General features: G+C 34.7%; 1 protein-coding gene across 3 annotated transcripts in view; it reads right to left on the bottom strand.

Annotated features, from left to right (window-relative positions):
* The window catches only part of KCNQ5 (potassium voltage-gated channel subfamily Q member 5), a 502,003-nt gene that overhangs the window by 359,869 nt on the left and 127,746 nt on the right, over positions 1–14,388 (bottom strand). The window lies entirely within an intron of this gene.

The raw sequence follows: 14,388 nt of genomic DNA, 5'->3' as shown, positions 1-14,388 counted from the left end.
CGTTGTGAAAAGGGGTCAAGATTCATTTTCCCCATAATACTATCCAATTGACCTTGCAGCTTTTATTGAAAAAAAATCTTTCCACTGCACCACAGAGTGATCTTTGTCATAAATCTGTGTGTATGGGTCTATTTCTGAACACACTATTATGCATTGATGTATTGCTGTTCTTCCTCAAACCAAAACTACACTATCTTAAATGCTATTGTTTTATAATAGGTCTTACATTTTGTAATGCAAATCCACCAGAAGACCTCAGCTCTTCTTGGTTCTGAGTATGTCCCTATGCATCTTACAAAGTTTGACATTGATTTCTGCCAAAAAATTTTTATGGTTACGAAGGTAGAAAAAAGGCTTCTCTTTTAAAAACATACAATTTTCACATATAAATTTGAAATTTAAAAATATTAAGGCTAATGAATAGTCTCTATGCATTATACTTTTGTTTATTGATATATTCAATAATATGTGTATTTAAAAGTGCATATTGATAAACTAAAATCTAGGTTACCTGTGACATTGAAATAAAATAGATCCTTGACAATGTAGTTCAATTTTTAATCTTTTTGTTTTATACTGTAGAGTAACTGTCACAATTCAGGTGTAGTGGGTGGATGTGCAAACATTATCTTTTAAATAAAGACAAAGTTTTTGGTAGCTTCAGAATTTTTAGGAAAATACTCTCCCTCAAATCTCTCAGTGTTTTGAATGGTGGACATGGGGAGAATACACTGTTATTTTTTTGTAAATGTTACAGTTCAATGAAACCATTTTAAAAGAAATAATGTCTTCTAACCAAGCAAGTAACAATTAATAGGCTATGAATATTCACTTCTATGAAGCCTATTTTACTAAAATAAAAAAGGAGTTTTACTACTTAGTATATTAAACCACAACAATTTACAATGAATAATGTACAAGTGTTATAAACTGCTGTCTAGTTTCTAAAATTTGTCAGTTATTATCCTTCTCAAAAATCAGCCTTAAGACTCTCCTCCTTGCACTTTGTAGCAGGTATGCTGTTGCCATGGTGATTATAGAGTACAGCCGACATTGTGATTTTGTATATGATGTTTTATAGCAAGGTATTTTTTGCAATGACTACTCTAAAATATATGTAAGAATTTTAAAAATGTAACTGTTTCAGAGATAAAGTATCTAAAGACTTAAATTATGTTCAAATTTCATAGTGCAATCTTTTTCAAAAATTGAGAATAATAAGGATGCTGAATTAGACAAAAGTCTATCATATATAAAATAAATGTGTATATATATATATATTTTTAAAGATTTTGTTTATTTATTTTAGAGAGGGAAGGGAGGGAGAAAGAGAGAGAGAAACATCAATGTGCAGTTGCTGGGGGCCGTGGCCTGCAACCCAGGCATGTACCCTGACTGGGAATCGAACCTGCGACGCTTTGGTTCACAGCCCGCGCTCAATCCACTGAGCTACGCCAGCCAGGGCCAAAATAAATTTATATTTTAACGCAAGAGATCTTTCACTTTTTGGAGTCATAAATCATTTGGGAATTTGTTGAACTCTGTAGATGACCTCCCCAGAAAACAGACACGCACAAACACACAGTTGTTTTGTATAAAATAGTTCAGGGACTCCCGAAGCTCCTGTTCCCTCTTCCTAAATTTCCTGTCCATGGATCCATCCTCTACTCCCTTGCACCTACCTCTGCAGCTTCTCATCTCTCAGGATTTATTAAATAAATCTGTTACCAGAATCCCATAAGTTCCATTTTAATGAAGTCTAAAAAGATAGATTCTATTTACTAATCACATTACCACCAACAGCCATTTTTAAATTACTGGAAAACAGTTTGTTTTCCCAATGGGTTAAACACCTGATTCTTTGATCTTTTTATTTAAAAAGTAAGTTTAACTCAATTGAAAGTATATAACTTGTTATTTTCTTGATTTAGAGTAAAAGAATACATTCCCATCTTATCTGAGCCTTAAATGCCATTCTCACCTTTGGAGATTGGCTCTTGTCACTGTCCCCCCAGTAACCCCTAGCTCCTGGCCACACATAACTCTGGGACATGCAGCAAAGCTTTTCCTCCTTCATCTCCTGTTCACGTTTCCAGGAAGGTTGCCCAACCTTTGTCTGTTCTTCCTCTAGGTGTGCAAAAACCTCTTTCAGTAAATACATCTGGTGTATTGCCTTTCTTTGATTATAATCCCCTTATCATCCTGCTTCTAGACTGAGGGCTCCATGAAGGTTGACAGAATTTTGTACTTACGGATATTTATAGACAAACTTATAAATATATAAATTCCTGATGCAGTGCTTGGCACACTAGTAAGAAATAGGAGTTTGTGGATAAATAAATGAATGAAATATTTTCTGTGGTTGTACATTTATTTAAAAATAGTTTTAGTGTGGTAATAACAACATGAAATCTAGTTTTTCAAGTTTTATATCAAAATATGGTATCAATAATTATAGGCATGAAGTTCCTTTCAGGGTGAATATTAAGAATTTGTTGAGTATATGCACAAAAATGTCCTAAAGTACATATTTTCAGTTCAGTTTTTTCCATGATGTTCATATGTAATTACTAAATAAATCTCAGTAACACACAAGAATTGTAACATGCAACAGAGTACACTGAAAGTGTAGAAAATGAAATTAACCCACATTTATGAATGATGGTTCCTTTTTCCTTAAAATAACTATTGATTTCATACTGAATGTTCTTGATTTTAAAATAATTCAGGTCATCTTTGAGTTTTTAAAAACTAAACTGATTGCTCTGAAGATTATATTTTGTATCATTGTATTTTGTTTCTTTCAAAGAATATAATATTTAGTTTTATCATGTTTCATTCCCTTTAAAGCCCTGAAATAAATCTCCTTGTCATTCTTTTTCCTCAGACATCAAGTCATCACAAAAACTTCTCATAATCATCTACTGATGTTTTAATGTCTTTAACACAAAAGCAGAAGAGTAGGTGAGCAGGTCCCCCAATGTCTTTGGAGGTGTTGCTTGCCGGTCATCTCCAGAACTATACCTGCCTGTCCTTTTGAAACTAAATAGCATTTTGTTGAATTGGCCAAAAAGTCCATATGGTTTTTTCCATAAAATAAAAAGCACATTTTTCATTTTCACCAATAACTTTATTGATTTGGTTATTTTGAGTATGTTGGCTATCTCCAGCATGGTATAACATCGATTGTTCTCAGTTAGTATCTTGACTTGATCCCTATCAACTTCAACTGGTCCGCCTGACTGTGGAGCATCATTCAGCGAGAAATCTCCAGCACAAAAGTGGGCAAAGCACTTCTGACATGTCTGAGCAGTCACACTACCTTCTCCATACACTGCACAAATCTTTTTTTGTGTTTCAGTTGCATTTTTACCTTTCTTGAAATAACAAAGCATAATATGCTGAAATCTTGCATATTTTCTTTCATATTCAACATTAAAATGGCTACACAAAAATCCACCAATTTTAATAAGTTTTTTTAAATGCATACTGATAGGATGACAGCTGTCACAATACACTCTAATAAAATTGTTCCTAATGAAGTTAGAGACAACTAAGCGCTACTAGAGCCATCTAACGGGGAAAAAAAGCGAACTTTTGGGCCAACTCAATGCATTTTATGATGTATCTATGATTTTGGATTTGATTACTATTAGATTTATTTAGTACTTTGTAATTTTATTAAACAACTCAGAACACGTCTATTACCTTAAAGGTTGTGTTTTTATTATGTACATAACATTAAACATTATACCGTTGACTTTATCTTACTTTCAAAAATAAAAAATCAGTTTTGAAGAGATGAACAAAATTAAAAGTATATGTATTTGTTCTCTACCCATGTGTTGACATGCCATAGTATTTCTATTTTACTTTTGAATTATGTTACTCCATTCTGCCCTTTCTCTGGTAGCTCATCCTTCTCTGATCACGCTATGAGTAGAAATAGGAAAAGCATTTGGAGAAGAGGAGTGTTTAGGGAGGTCCTGGCTAGGACCAGGGATAGAAGGCGGGCTATTTGGGGAGTAATTCACTTCCAGATGATGAAGTGCTTTCTTCTCCTCCAACACTGCAAGAATTGTTGGCTGAAGCCTAACACATAGCTCCAGGGGTGAAGCAGACAGTGAAGTGTGTATAAATGTAATCTGACCACGTGGGATAGTCTCAGATTGAAACGTGGTGAAAGGGAACCAAAAGTTGGGTTTTACAACTGAAAGAAATTTCACACACACACATGCACGTGTGCGTGTGCAACAAGGCAGCTCTAAAAAAAAAAGCCCACAAATCTCATGAACTGGATTTACATAACTAGCATCACTCATTTGTACCCATTCTGTGTCTTCCTTCCAATTATGTGGGGTCTTTAAAGGGTCCCAGCTCCTATTCAAGGTTCATTCCTTTTTTATCCAGGCTATGGGTTCCACCTTCTCTCAGAGACTGCTCTGGAAATCATCCACTATCTCCCTCTTGTAGCATCAATTTCTCATTTTGTACTAGAACAATAATATCAAGGAACAACACTGCTCTAAAACAAAAGAAAATAAAACAAAAAATTAAAACAAGTCACCTTACCTTAATCCAGTTTCTGTCCCATTTGTTTACTTACTTTCTAAGCAAAATTTCTTGAAGAAGCTGTAAGCAGTTATCTTCCTTCCCTCACCTCCTTTTTTCTTCTCCATCCATTTCAGCTGACCATTCCCCCTTTCTAGAAACCCACTCTTCTCAGCTCCCATGAAAATGCCTTCACTAATCCCTCTTCAGGCTCACTGTCCACTGCATTGCTGGTCTGCTTTCTCATTTTTTATTAACTTTTTGTAACATAAAATATAGTTTAAATATCATATATTCACTCATTTCAAGTGTATACTTCCATGGTCTTTAATATATTCAGTGTTGTGCATGCATCACTACAATCAATTTGAAAACCTTTCATCACCTTAAAAACATATTTTTTTAGCTTTGATTTTCCATTTCCTTTTTTCAACTTTTATTGTATTTTTTTCCATTCCCCACCAGTGCTAGGCAATCACTAATCCACTCTCATGAATGCGTGTTGGTTTTGTCAAATACTTTTTCTCCATCTTTTGATACAATCATGTGACTTTTCTCCTTTAACCTGTTGATATGAAGGATTCCATTAATTGATTTTTTAAAATTCTCACCGAAGAACATGCATATTGTTTCTAGAGAGGGCAAAGGGAGAAAGAAAAAGAGGAAGAGAAACATAAATGTGAGAGAGAAACATCCATTGGTTGCCTCTTATCTGCACCCTGGTCTGGACCCAATCTGGAACCTAGGCATGTGCCCCGACCAGGAATCAAACCCTCAATCTACTGGGTTTTGGTACAACACCCTACCAACTGAGCCACACCAGCCAGGGTCACTAATTGATTTTTAAAGCAGCCTTACATACCTGGGATAAATTCCACTTGGTTGTGGTGTATAATTCTTTTTACACATTAGAAGATTCAATTTACTACTGTTTTGTTGAGAAAGTTTGCATCTATGTTCATGAGTGATATTGATCTGTCATTTTCTTTTCTTGTAATACCTTTGTCTAGTTTGGGGATTAGGGTAATGTTGGCCTCAAAATAAGCTAGGAAGTATTCCTTTTATTCTGTTTTGTGAGAGAGATTGGAGATAACTGATATAATTTTTTTGAAATGTTTGGAATTCACCAGTGAATCCATCTGTGCTTAGAACTTTCTGTTTGGAAGGTTTTGTTAAAATTCATTATTATTTTTATTTTATTTCTATTAGTTCATTATTAATTCTATTTCTTTAATAGATACAGGGCATTTAGATTATCTATTTCTTCTTGTGTGAATTATGAGGCTTATTGATTTTCATTATTTTAAATAACCAACTTTGGTTTCACTAATTTTTTTTCAATTTTATTGATTTTGCCTCTAAGTCTTATTACTGCTTTTCTTCACTAATTACATTCTGTCTGTATAGATTTGCCTATTCTGAATGTTTTATATAAATAGAATCATACAATATGTGGTCTTTTGTGATGTAATACCCTTTTCAAGTTTCATCCAAATTGTAGCATGTGCTAGTACTTCACTCCTTTTAATTGCTGGATTATACAACATTTATACCACATTTTACCCATTCTTTAGCTGATGAACATTAGTGTTGTTTCCTCTTTAGTGTAATTATGAGTAATTCTGCTATGAACATTCATAATCACTTTTGCATGGACATACATTTTTATTTTTCTTAGGTATACTGTATCTGGGAGTGAAATTGCTGGGTTATATAGTAAGTCTATGTTAAACCCTTTCAGGAACTGTCAGACTGATTTCCAAAGTGCTTGCACCATCTTATATTTCCACCAGCAGTGCATGGCCATCCTAATTTTTCCATATCCTCCTTAACTCTTATTATCATTTACCTTTTCTTTTAAATTATAGGTATCCCACTTGAATTGAAGTGGTATTTCGTTGTTGGGTTTGCATTTCCCTTATTGCTAATGGTGTTAAACATCTTCTCATGTACTTATTGGTCATTTTATATCATCTTTAGAGAAATGTTTTTGAGATCCTTTATCTATTTTTTAAAATTGGTTATTTGTCCTTTTATTATTGAGTTGTAAATGTTCTTTACATATTCTGGGTGCTAGACCCTTATCAGATATATGATTTGCAAATATCTTCTCCCACTTTGTGGATTATGTTTTTTACTTTCTTGACGATGTCTTTTGAAACATATTTTTTTATTTTGACAAAGTCCCGTTTATGTATTTTTCTTCTGTTACTCATGCATTTGGTGTCATATCTAAGAATCCTTTGCCAAATTCAAGGTCATACTAATTTACAGTTAAGTTCTCTTCTAAGAACTTTATTGTTTTAGCTCTTATATTTAGGTACTGATCCATTTTGAGTTATTTTTGTATATAGTATGAAGTAAGGGTTCAACATCATTTTTTTTCCATGTGGCTATTAAGTTGTCTTAGCACCATTGGCTGATATCACCCCTTCCTGGTTTTAAAATCTATTGCAAATTAACAAGTTCCTCTACATGTCTAACAAGCATCCCAAATGTAATATGCCAGAAGGAGACAACTGTGATTCCTTCCCTACAAATGTACTGCTGCTCCTTCCCTAGTCTTCCTCAACTCATTGAACGACACCATTATCCACACAGTTATTCATGTCAATAATTTAACCTTGTTGCCTTTCTCTAATCCACCAGCAAATTCTTGTAGCTCTGTCTTCAAAAGACATATTAAGTTAATTCTCTTCATTTTCTCTTCTCTCTTCTATCCACCTTTACCTTTTAGGCGATTTCACCTAGTTCCATAGCTTAAATACTATCTTCATGCTATATGCTGTGATAACACAAATTTATATCCCTAGTTTCATATCCTACTCTGAACTTACATATACATCTATTTGCTAGACAATTCCACTTTGATACTTAATAGGCATCTCAAACTTAATATGTTTAAAAGCAAGCACTTTGTCTCCACTCTTTACATTCCATATTTTCACACTCTCATCTCCAGCAAATTCACCTAATTGTTCATGATAAAAACCTTGGCATTTTCTTGGCTTCTTACTCTCACACCCAATACCCAACGATTTAGCAAATCCTGAAGACTCTACCTTCAAATTATATCCTGAAAGCAAGCACTTCTCACCACTTACACCCCTACCAACCCAACCAAGCTACCATTATCTCTTACTGGTTTTACTCCAACGGTTTCCAAATAGGTGTTTCTACTTCCTCTCCACTACTCCACATACCTTGTCTTTTTTCAAACATAGTAATCATAGTAGTCATAGTAATTCTTTTCTTTTTTTACTCAATAATATTACTCATTTTATTTTGTATTATTTTATATACTTTTTTTCCTGTTTCATAGTTTTTTCTCCTATACATCTGATATATGTCTCATTTAGCTTCTTGGATATTATATATAGTTGGTAGCTTTTGCAGATTACAGCTTTTCCCCCTATTTTTCCTTTTTATTGTGTTTATTGGGGTGACACTTGTTAACAAAATTATTCAGCTTTCAGGTGCATAATTCCACAGCACATCACCTGTACACTGTACTGTGTGTTCATCAGCCCAAGTCAAGTCTCCTTCCATGTGTCAGTTTCAGAATCATCTAGTTTTCAAAAAATTATAGAATTTTTGGGGAGCAGGTTAAAGTTTATAGAAAAATTGGGCAGAAAACACAGAGAGCCTCAATATACCCTACTGTCCTCCAGAATAATTTTTTAAAATATAAAATCTGCCCTGTTGTTGTGAATCGGTTGGAGAGTTGTCTCATACACTAGAAGGTTTGCGGTTTGATCTCAAGGTCAGGGCACATATTTAGGTTGTGGCTTTGATCCCCTGTTGGGATGCATATGGGAGGCAACCAATTGATGTTTCTCTCTCACATTGATGTTTTTCTCTCTCTCTCCCTTCCTCTCTCTCTAAAATCAATAAACATAAAATTTTATTTAAATTAAGTAAAATATAAAATCTTTCTCCAAAACCATTCAAGGCTTTTAATAAATTTTGAAACAAAATCTAAATTCTTTACCATGGCCTGTCGGACCTTGCATGATCTTGCCCTAGTTAGCCCCCAGACCTTGATCTTCCCACTGGCCTCCTACCCAACTGTGCTCCAGCCATACTGTTGTTGTAACTCTCCAAGCACATTCCCATTCTAGAGCCTTCTTGCTCTTCCTGTGCCTCAGTTCTCCCCTCTCCAGGCTTGTTCCCTCACTCCATTTATGTCTGATCAGAGGTTTTCCCTGACCAGCTTACCTAAAATAGTCTCACCACTCATCACTCCCCTCGATTGTCTATATCTTCCATTAAATATAAACTATGTGAGGACAGGTTTTGTGTTTTGACCCTTGCTGCACACCCAATGTCTGGAACATGATTTGACACATAGTAGGTCATCAACAAATTTTGTTGAATAACTGAATAAATGTCTCTATTACGTCTATCCTAGTTTAAGCTACTTTGGTCTCTTGTTTAACAATTCAATAATCTCCCTTGTAAGGAGTCTCTCAGCTTCCACTTTTGCCTCTTATAGTCTAACCCCCATAGGGCAGATAGCATTATGTTTTATATAGGCTAACAGATCAAGTCATTCTCTGCTTAAACTTCCAGCAGTGACTCATCATACAATCTAATCCAAATATAACCCAACACACACAGTCCAATCCAAACCTCTTGCTTGTGGTATAGGAAGGTAGGTAAGAGCTGCTTCTGCCTATTTCCCCTTATCTCAGTCCACACTTCCACTTTGACCAGTGCACTCCAGTCCTATGCGCTCACAAGCACCTCTAGCTCACTCCCATTTTTCAGGGCCTTTTTTCACACTCATACCTCAGTGTTCACAGGGTTGGTTTATTTTTGGTCACATAGACTTCAGCTTAAATATCACCATGTGATAACAAACTTTCCTGACCACTTAGTGGAAAGTAGACACCAGTTACTCTCATTGCTCTGTTTCATTTTTCTGTGTAGCCCTTATCTTGACCTGATATTCTTCTTATTTATTGATAATTGATTGTCTGCCTTCCCCTTCCCTCCTCAACTAAAATATCAACTTCAAGATACGAGGAATTGTGTGCTTGCTTTGTTCAACACAGAACCCTTAGCACGTGGTATAGTACTTGGCACATACTAGATGCTTCATATTTATTTGCTGCATTGCATAGTTTATATTTTTCCATCTTATCTGATACCAAACACCAATTTCTAGTTAGAGGAACATATTCTGTAAAGTTTCATACAGTTCTTTTACTTTTATTTTTGTCATTTAAAATGAGTGAAATTTTTAATTGGGAAAATTTTTCCAATTAACCTAGCAGGGTGTTTCCTCATGATTAGAAGTCACATGCTCATAGCAGTTGCTTAGTGTTTTGTGTATGACTTTAGCACATGAAGCCTTTCTAGTGGCTTGGTTTTCTAGTGACTGAGATTTTCTTCTAGGTAGCTATTATCAAAATAATGATCATAAGGTCTTTTACTTGTGCAGTAACTTAGAGTTTACAGAGCCATTTTACAACAGGAAGCTCTTCTTCTGCACTCTTATTATTCCGTAGCTTTTGCATATGGAGACAGACACTAAAGTGCAAAGAGATAAATGATTTTTCCAGGGATACAGACAAGGATATAGTAGAGCAGAAGTCAGTTCAGGTTTCTTTTTTCTCCTGAATGTTTTGTTCTTTCTCACAACAGCCCATGATTACCTTTCAAGGGACTACTTGGAAACATGAAATATTGAAAATGTTCCTCCATACATCTTCCTCCTCTTTCGGCTTTCTCTCTCCTGACTTTGTCAGACCTCAACTATGGAATTCAGAGAACACATTAGCTGGAGGCTTCTTTTCACACTAGAAGTCTCAGAATTCGAATGAACACCTTTCCTCTGATAACATAATTTGTTCTGCCACTAAAGTATTATAATTGTAAGAATTTATATTTTAAATAGTCAGATATGAAAAATCTTGACACAGGATAATGAAGGGCACCAAGCATGACTTGTCATTGGTATTTTATACATTTATTTAAAGGAAGGGTTTATTGAGAAACACTGGAATTTGCAAACTTTAGGGCAAGAATATGACAGGAGATGAGTATATGTGTGGGAGAAAGACGAAAAATAGGTTCTTGGACCTGTAATTTAAACTCCCACACTGTTTCTTTCAAATGTCTACACAGATAGTGTGTATCATAAATAACTCTTCCCTTTAAGGCCAATATGTCCTGCCTGTGGGTCTCTTAGGCCTGTTTAGAAAATAATTAATGTGAGATTTGTTAACATTGTTCAAGGTACTGTGGCGGAGACACATCTAGGGCCCAGGGCACTAATGCTTTTTCAGAAAAATAAATAAGAAGATATATTTTTATTTGAAGGAGAATTTTTATGTTTGTAATAAGTAAGTGATATATTACATTGCTCATAGGTAACTAAAATCTACCATCTATGAAACAAATTTATTATTGTTATATAAAAACAGATCTGATTCTGGATAACAGCTTGTTACTATAATTGTGTAGGGTTGTGTGTGTGTGTGTGTGTGTGTGTGTGTTTACTGTAAGCATTACTAAAATTGTTCAGTGCTACCCAATTAGCTTTATATCTTGGGAAGATGAGATTAAATGTTTAAATCAGATTCAAATGACAATAATGGGTTACTGTAGCAGAAAGCATAAAAATAAAATTTAACTAAAACGGATGAACTTAATATACTTCCTTAATTGATTCTTGAGACACAGCAGTAACTGCAACTTACTCAAAAAAAAGCAATGTGTAGCATTAGTTACTTACTTACTCACAACACAGTGACATCCTCCTCTTATTTGTATAATAGGTTGTATTTATTCTAGAGCTTAGGAAAAACTGCCCAGATTTGGATGCTAATCTAAATTAGCTTTTTCATACATTCTGATAGTACCAGAATGTATGACAGCACACTACCTCTTGTTCCTGATGTTTTCAAAATTCTGCAGTGTCAAGCATTGCTTGACCACTTGTGAAAGCTAATGTCTGATTAAAATGATAAATAATAAATACAGGGTGTATTGCAAAAGTAAGTCACAGTTGTTTGTATGGAAAATACAATAATTAATAAACAATGATAAACTCTGTGCTCAGTACTCACAGCTGTAAACATACCTTTGCCCCACCCTATGTCATATGATTAAATGTCATCAGTGAAAAGATGTGGAGCATCCAAATTAAAAATATTAAAAAAATAACACCCCCAAGTCATCCAACTGATTAGTGACAAAGCTGTGTTTAAACACAGGCCTATGCTTTTCACATTGTATTTCTCCTAACCTCCTTATGCTTTCTTACAAAATTAAAACCATGCACTAATACTTTTAAATCTGTAAAGTTACCAAAAAACCCTCAGCATTCTTTCCAGATTTTGATACCCTATTTTTCATATCCCCTCCCCTAAACATTTAGTGTGATTTTATGAATTCATCATATACAGCATGCCAGCGAATAGTTTTGATTGGCTGTGTTTTTCTAAAGGGTTCTCCCTGACTTATAGCGAATATCTCCTGTAGATAAGGCTGGGAAGAATGACAGTGGTTTCCGGACATACCCAGAGTCCAGCTCTAATGAAGAAGAGGGGTGTGTGTGGGACCCACAAATTCCTCTGCACAGGCCTCTTGCCCCTGTGACAGGGGAGGAAAACCAGACCTTTTCAGCAGCCTTGGACAATTCCAGATACTATCTAGGAATCTTGGTGACTTCTGCTTATCAAAGGTTTGTTTCCAGTTGCTAACTCAGCTCCTATTGAGGATAAGAATATTCTAAAATGCAACTTCACCATACATTTGGAGATAGTGAGCTGAAATATTTTCAGTTTTTGCATCACCTTGTCAATGCTTATCTAAAGATATAAATACTAAACAAGAAAATATGCATATTGCAATAACCTCAAAGGCATCTTTTACAACTATAGGTCAAATGACATTGACCAGATAAGGAAATGAAATAATGTGTTATGTTTAATAATACTGAAAGAAAAATGATGACTTTATAAACTTTTATGTTTATATTTGTGATAGATTAAATCTGATATATATGGACATGTTTTGGTAGGTTATTAGGAATCATATGTGTATTTAATTATTATTTACAATATGGAAAAAAATGATATTTTTGGCTTGAAAAAAATACATTTTAGAAAGAGGGCTCAAGGAAAAAGAAAAAACTCAAAGAATAAAGCCATGAGCAACAATAAAATGACTATCAATTAGTATTACATTAGTAAATTTTTATCTGTTCAAGATTATGTGGAAAATATCTTTATACCTTTACTGTATCCTTGCTTTATGTAATCTTTGATAATATTTAGTTCATCTTATCTCAGAATCTGTAAAATGATAGTTTACAGTTATTTTGTCAAAATTTTTTTCCCAAAGATGTTAAAATTCCAAGAGAAAAGAGACCAATAGATTGATTATTTTTGGCTTTTAATATTTTTGATATTTATAGCTTCTATCTGAAGCTTCTATCTGAAAGTGAAAAAAATGACATTACCAACGGCTAACTTCACAAAGTCAAAGTACAGGCTTACCTTATGTTCTTTACATTCTTAGTTCCTCAGAATTAACAAATACATTTAAAAAAAGGGACTCCCCCAAGTGAAAAGATGTATATGAGCATGACTATGATCACTAAGAAATACGTGGGAGAAATACTATAATAAAATTTGACAATGACGATGGACTCCAACTAGGAATTGAAAACTAGGTACAAAAACTGAAAACATAAGCACAGCATGTGAAACAAGGTGGCCTGTGTTTCTTTTTCTTTTTCTTTTTTTTCCTGTTAAGCTTTCCTTGTGAAAATCTTCTGTTAAGTCAAGTCATTGATGTGCTTTGTTTTCCCCTTAGATAAGTATTCCAGATAAGCAGGTGCCTTTAGGGTTTCATCGGTTTTGACAACAGATAACAGTTCTACATTATGAAGAATGATATGTTAATAGGCAACAGTTATTCAACCAATAACTGGGGAAAAAATAATACCCACCCCTTCTAGCCCAAAGGGTTTCCATGGGAATCCTGTCTATGTTAGCTTTGGCAATGATGTGCGGCTATTTTTAGAGAATTTGAAAGCAACTAAGAATGCCTTTTACTTTTATTACAAAGCTGACCTGGTATCTATGATTACAAACCCTCTCACCCCATGCATATACACTACCCCCCCCGCTCAACACACACATACTCCTGAAGAAACAATTGTATTCAACTTTAACTTGGGTGCAGCTCAAAATCTAAAGCCAAGTCACTGGCTCTCTTTTTCCACTTGTTCAGGTGCTGACAAGCCTGTCTGTTTAATTAGTTCTAATTGCTCTTAAGACTTTACCCAAGAGACCTTGCTACATTGTCTATTAAACCCAAATCTGGAGGTTAATGCTGCTCTTCCAACAAGAGCCCTTCTTGGTACAGCATGATTGACTGGACTTGGTTTATTAATAAAAGTTACCAAGTATAGACAAAGTCCAATTGGAGCACACTCTCATTGTGAAGAGAAAGCATGCCATCTGGAAAAAGGTTCCTTTCCCTTCTCATGAAATTATTGGCTCAGAAGAGTTCTGTGTCACTCTGGGACAGCAACGCTGAGTGTTTGCTCTGGTCAGGGAAGGCAGCACGTCACCTTGTCCTCTCAGCCTTAGTAAGGGTTTTCTCATTTGCATGTCTTACCTTTATCTTCCCTTTGCTAATTACCAGACTTCTCAGTCTCACAGGCACTTCGATTTCAAAAGAGAGGAAAGTGTGTGTGAATCTTTATCCCTTTCCTTATGTTGTGCTTCATTTATTGCAGTTCTTTTAATGTGACAATGAAATGCAGGAAGTTTGCTGTTCAGTGATATTTAATATGATATATCTGTGGGTATATTT

The sequence above is a fragment of the Phyllostomus hastatus genome, unplaced genomic scaffold (assembly GCF_019186645.2).
Source record: "Phyllostomus hastatus isolate PE091 unplaced genomic scaffold, TTU_PhHast_1.1 phas_contig_40, whole genome shotgun sequence".
Classification (NCBI taxonomy): Eukaryota; Metazoa; Chordata; class Mammalia; order Chiroptera; family Phyllostomidae; genus Phyllostomus; species Phyllostomus hastatus.
The sequence above is the reverse complement of the archived record's forward strand: the minus strand, read 5'-3'. Positions and strand labels throughout refer to the sequence as shown.